This window comes from Pan troglodytes, chromosome 14 (assembly GCF_028858775.2).
Source record: "Pan troglodytes isolate AG18354 chromosome 14, NHGRI_mPanTro3-v2.0_pri, whole genome shotgun sequence".
In the NCBI taxonomy this organism is placed as follows: Eukaryota; Metazoa; Chordata; class Mammalia; order Primates; family Hominidae; genus Pan; species Pan troglodytes.
The window spans coordinates 57745283-57751954 of record NC_072412.2 but is presented as its reverse complement, the minus strand read 5'-3'; positions in this window follow the sequence as shown (position 1 = coordinate 57751954).

Below are 6672 nucleotides of genomic sequence, written 5' to 3'. Positions count from 1 at the left end.
CTGGTGCATGTATGTTGTTCTTAAACGTAACTTTTATTATGTTGTTCAGAAAATGCATTAATTAACTTTAGGTATATATAAAACAGGGAGAACAGTTTAGAATTTTACAGTTTAAGCTTTTTTTTTTTTGAGATTGTGTCTCGCTGTGTCGCCAGGCTGGAGTGCAGTGGCATGATCTCAGCTCACTGCAACCTCCACCTCCTGGGTTCAAGAGATTCTTCTGCCTCAGCCTCCCGAGTAGCTGGGACTACAGGCACATGCCCACCATGCCTGGCTAATTTTTGTATTTTTAGTAGAAATGGGGTTTCACCATATTGTCCAGGATGGTCTCGAGCTCCTGACCTCATGATCCACCCACCTTGGCCTCCCAAAGTGTAGGGATTACAGGCGTCAGTTACAGTGCACAGCGAAGCTTTTTAAATTAGAAGCATGCGTTAAAGAAGGAAATAGAGGAAATAAGCCTTTGTAGAAATTTAGAATCGCTTTTGTTTGCGTTTTCAGTCTTCTACACTTGACAGACTTTTTTTTTTTTTTTTCCCGTGCAAGGGAGTCTAGCTCTGTCGTCCATGCTGGAGTGCGGTGGCACGATCTTGGCTCACTGCAACCTCTGCCTCCCGGGTTCAAGTGATTCTTCTGCCTCAGCCTCCCAAGTAGCTGGGATTACATGCGCCCACCATCATGCCCTGCTAATTTTTGTATTTTTAGAAGAGACAGGGTTTCACTGTGTTGGCCAGGCTGGTCTCGAAATCCTGACCTTGTGATCTGCCCACCTCGGCCTCCCAAAATACTGGGATTACAAGCATGACCCACCATGCCTGGCCACAGACAAGACATTTGAGGTTCCGGGAGAGTAACAGGATTTGCTAGGACACGCATGGATACATTATTCTAAATATGCTTTTTCCACTCTGCCATCACAAACTTTACAAGTCTTTTTTTTTTTTTGAGACAGGGTCTCACGCTGTCACTCAAGCTGGAGTGCAGTGGCACAATCTTGGCTCACTGCAACCTCTGCCTTCCAGGTTCAAGCAATTCTCATGCTTCAGCCTCCTGAGTAGCTGGAATTACAGGCACCCACCACCACATCTGACTAATTTTTGGATTTTTAGTAGAAATGGAGTTTCGCCATGTTGGCCAGGCTGGTCTTGAACTCCTGACCCCAAGTGATCTGCCTGCCTTGGCCTCCCAAAGTGCTGGGATTACAGGTGTGAGCCACCACGCCCAGCCTACAAATCTTCTCTAATAGCAGAAACATCAGGAGAAAGCTGGCCCTTTTTTTTTTGTAATAAGAAGGTATGAAGAGACACCTCTATTAGCTTTTCCCAATGGAAGGAAGCTTCCTGCTGCTTGATGAAATGTTAGGACTGGTCTTACAACTTGCTTTGTTTGGCAGTAAGGGCTAAACAAAAGAACCTAAAGGTTTTATTCCTTTACTAGAAGTCTGTCATTAGTTATCATATGAGCAGTCTGCAATGTTATGTACTTCGCTTCAACCCTTGACCCTAATGACTTTTCTGTATCCCTTGAGTAGCTGCACTTTCCTTCTTTTTCGTGGTGACCTCTAACTGCCACACCCACCCTGCCTTTTAGATTATGTTTTCCTTCCTTTTAGAGTTTATCAGGATGTCAGCCTGCTGGTGATGTTTCAGGGACCACTGGAGAGAGTGGAATTAGATGGGAAAAACATCACAAATGCAAATACTGCAATTTTCTATTTTTCTCTCATATTTGTTGCATTGCCACTTCATTTGTGTCATTTTAATTGAAAATCTAAATATACCTCCTTTTGGCAATGTTTTAATATTAATTACCTTTTAGGAATAGGAGGGGTAGATTACTCAGAGCTCTCTGACAGCTGGTATTTGCTGATGCCAGGAAGAGGAAACCAGACTTTTTAATCTCCATTTTCTTTGTTTATCATACTAGAAAGCTTTGTTGTCTTTCCAAGTTCATAGGCCTGCATGCCAGCCTTTGAGGACAAAGGGTACGTGCTTGCTTGTTTTTGATTTCACAGTGATGTACCCTACAGTGTCAGACCAAAACAGATATGGGAAAGGTGGAAAGTAGAGGAAAACACTATGAACAGAAAGATTTTCTGTTAAATTGTGTTCTTCTTCATTATAATCACACATCTAAATTAATATCGCAGTGAGCTAACACCAGCATCTAACATGTTCACTATCTACCTAGCCCACTTTTCTGGAGCTCTAAGAATAAAATCTCTAGGCTGGGTGTGGTGGCTGACGCCTGTAATCCCGGCACTTTGGGAGGCCGATGCAGGCGGATCACCGGAGGTCAGGAGTTTGAGACCAGCCTGGCCAACATGGTGAAACCCGGCCTCTACTAAAAATAGAAAAACCAGCCAGGCTTGGTGGCTGGTGCCTGTAATCCCAGCTATTTGGGAGGTTGAGGCAGGAGAATTGCTTGAACCTGGGAGGCGGAAGTTGCAGTGAGCCAAGACTGTGCTACTGCACTCCAGCCTGGGTGACAGAGCAAGACTGTCTCAAAAAATAAATTAAAAAAATAAAATCTCTGTATTTCAAAGTTAAGCTAATTTGGTCTCTGCCTCTGAGAAAAAGGAAGATGCCTCAAGCATTGTCTTTGGTGGATATGTGGGAAACTTCATTAGAAATAATCTAGTCTTCACCGTTGTGTCCCTAGGTCCTAGCCCTTGTGGCTGCCATAGAGTAGGAGCTCAATAAAATTTGTTTAATAAATGACCAGCTATTCAAAAGCTTTCCAGAAACAGGGGAACACAAACTTCTACAAGAAACAAAAGGTATGCTGGCATTAGATTGATCATCAGCTGCACTAAAAATGGTGGAATAATAGCTTGAAAGTTCAGGGGGAAAATGATTTTCAACTTGAGACGCCTCTACCCAGTCAAATTACTTGCGAGGGCAATATAAAGACATTGTTACACATGCAAAGACTCAGAAAGCTTACCTGCCAGACACCTTTTCTTAAGGAGGAGTTATTAGAGCAGGTACTCCATCAGTAAAAGAGCAGAGTATCCTGAGGAAGCCATGGGATTCAGGCAGCTGCAGATGTGACTCAGAATGTCAGTTTTGTGGGTGACTAAGCCACCAGTTCATATTTGAGCAAGAATGGGGGATCCAGGAAACAAAGGTATTTCATGGAATATACAGTTGGAAGAACTTGAAGATATACTTCAGGCAAAGAAAAGGAAAATAAGAAAAGCACCTAGAAATTATATTTCCTAAAAGACTCTACAAGAAAATCACAATACAAATATGAATTAAACTGAGTCATCAATGGGCTTTCAAAAAAATATTCCAAGAAAATAGAATGGGTAAAATGGCACAGATTTCTTTCAACAACAAAAAAGTACTAGGCAAAGCAACAACAACAAAGTAACCATGATTTTGAGAAACTGAACAGTACAGGGTTGAGACATTGTGATTACACAGGAAAATCAGGCCCAGCATACTGCTTAGCTCTGCTGTGGACCAACATTTTCATAATGTTAATGCTGCTTATTGGTTATTGTCTATTAGAACAAACTTATAGAAGACTTAGGCCGGGCGTAGTGGCTTACGCCTCTAATCGCAGCACTTTGGGAGGCTGAGGCAGGCAGAGGTCAAGACCATCCTGGCCAACATGGTAAAACCCCGTCTCTATTAAAAATACAAAAATTATCTGGGCGTGGTGGTGCGCGCCTGCAGTCCCAGCTACGTGGGAGGCTGAGGCAGGAGAATCACTTGCACCCCGGAGGCAGAGGTTGCAGTGAGCTGAGATGGCGCCACTGCACTCCAGCCTGGCAACGGAGCGAGACTCCATCTCAAAAAAAAAAAAAAAAGAAGACTTAGTTACAGAAGGGAATATACATGCTATCAGTTGTGGAAATCTAAGAGAGTACAGCTTTGAAAAGTTTGGAGGTACAGAGGTTTGAGGCTGCAATGAGCTATGATTGCACCAGAGGTACTCCAGCCTGGGCAACAGAGGGAGGCCTCATTTCTAAAAAATAAGAAATTTGGAGGTAGAAGCAGAGGTGGGGAGTTCAAGGGAAGTAAGAGTTCTTCCTATCATGAAATGGAGAACCAAGAGGCGCTGTCTGTATTTAATAGAACTAAAAACAAAAGTTTAAGGATATTAAAGTTACTAAAGTGAACAATAGGACTAAACCGTAGTGTTAACTACCATGTGCACCTTTGGGGGGTGAATTAAGCTGACTTTTTATCAGTCCTTGCAAGAGTCAATAGTGTCACAAAATAGCAGCTTAATCCTATTCATACAGTTGAAGATCATCAGGAGAATTTAAAACCACAAAGGTCAAAGTGGTTGCCCTTTGGAAGTGGGACTGAAGCTGGGGAGATAAAAAGCAAGGAACAATTGCTTTTTGTTCTAGGTCTTCCTCTACTCAACTTTTTTTTTCCCCTTTGACAAAACAAAAACCAAACATAACAATCCTGGTGAGGGTCAGAGATCATCTATTTTAATGCCTGGAAATATATTCAGTGAGTCATCTTGTGGCTCTTAAACCAAACCGAAGTTAAAAAGTATAAGAAAGTCTATATAACTGTAGACTACAAAGCAGTTAATACAGAGTGAAAACTCCCAGTCATCTCAGAAGTGGCGTTTTATTATTTCTGGATATATCCAGAAGCTCTCCTGGCTGGGTATCCACAGCTTGGCAACAGCTGCATAAAAAGGGGGCCAGACCTTCTCTCACCATCCCCTCTCCCCACCCTCACCAGTCTATTCTTACTGAGTTACAGGTTGAATTGCATCCCCCGCAAAATATACGCTGGAGTCCTAATGTGCAGTACCTCAGAATGTGATCTTATTTGGAAATAGGGTTGTTGCAGATGTAATTAGTTAAGATGAGGCCACACTGGGGTAGGATGGTCCCTCAATCTGATATGACTGGTGTCCTTATACAAGGGGAAATTTAGACTCAGAGACAGTACACATAAAGGAAAGGCAATGTGAGGGAGAAGAAGGCCATCTACAAGTCAAGAACAGAAGCCTGGAACAGATCTTTTCCTTCCAGCCCTCAGAAGAAACCAACACTGTCAACACCTTTATTTTGGACCTCTAGCCTCCAGAAGTATGAGATAATAAATTTGATTAAACCATTCATTCAGCTTGTGGGACTTTGTTACAGCAGCCCTGGCAAACTAATACACCGATGGAACAAGGGAAAGAATCCCTTTCATGACTGCCAACATTGGGTGGGAAAGAAAAGCATTAAGCACCTTTGTCATCTTCTCCCCTGATGCTGTCACAAATTTAATCTGATAGAAATCTGTCTTTTGCTCAGTTCTCAAGAGCAGCATTCTGAGTACAGGTATGGGTAGTATTTTTTTTTTTTTTTAGACAGAGTTTTGCTCTATCGCCCAGGCTGGAGTGCAGTGGCACGATCTTGGTTCACTGCAGCCTCCGCCTCCCAGGTTCAAATGATTCTTATGCCTCAGCCTCCCGAGTAGTTGGGGTTACAGGCGCCAGCCACCATGCCCGGCTAATTTTTGTATTTTTAGTAGAGACAGTTTCACCATGTAGGCCAGGCTGGTCACGAACTCCTGACCTCAGGTGATCTGCCTACCTCGGCCTCCCAAAGTGCTGGGATTACAGGCCTGAGCCACCGTGCCTGGCCTTGTTTGTTTTTAATGGAAACTAGTCTTTGTATAGAGTACAAAGAAAGCAGTGCAGATGTTGTAAATGTTGATTTGTAGCATTTCCCTTCTCTTATCACCACACTACAGAATAGTTGTACATTAACTTTGACATTGTGGAAGGAAGGCAATTGGAGCTGGCCGGAGCAAAGCCATTTTGTTCCTGAATGCCATTTTACAACTGCCTGACTGCAGAATGTACTTGCTGATGTTGCAGACAAAATTGCTGCCATTATGAAAAGGACTTTATGCTGAGGACTGAACTTTTCTCAAACCCCTGAATCAAGGACTTTTGCCTAGAAACCAATGAACTGTCATGATTAACGCTTTATCTTCAATCAAAATAGTGGGTTACGAAGGTTATGGATGAACTAGTGAGAATTGACTTCTTACTTCCTTTAAAAACCCTACCCAAAAATAGCTGGTCAGGACACAATTCAAATGCTTCTGGAATCTGTGTTCCTTGAACTGCAATTCTCAGACTGCCAATAAACTTCTTTACTTGGATTTCGGTCTCTCTGACTCTGGTTGACACGTTATAATGAACATGTTCAGCACTTACAAGTAAAGGGTAGCCAGATGTTGTTCACAGTAATCCTATGAGGCAGGTTCTATACTTTTATACAGAGGGATTTAGTTACTCTGCTGTATTAATTTCCTAAGGCTTCTGTAACAAACTGTGACAACCTAAGTGGCTAAAACGACACGAATTTATTACCTTACAGTTCTGAAGTTCAGAAATACAGCTCACTGGGTTAAAATCAAGGCGTCAGCGTGCATGGTGGTTTTCCTGCAGTCCCAGCCACTCAGGAGGCTGAGGTGGGCGGATCGCTGAGCCCGGGGGGCTCAAAACCAGTCCCGGCAACATAGCAAGACCCTGTTTCAAAAAACAAAAACAAAACAAAACAAAAAAAACAAATCAAGGGGTCAGCTGGACTGTTACTTCTGGAAGCTCTGGGGAACAATTTGTTTTTTGTTTTTTTTTTCCCCCCTCCTTTTCTAGCTTCTCCTCCTTTTCCACCTCCCACCTCCTCCT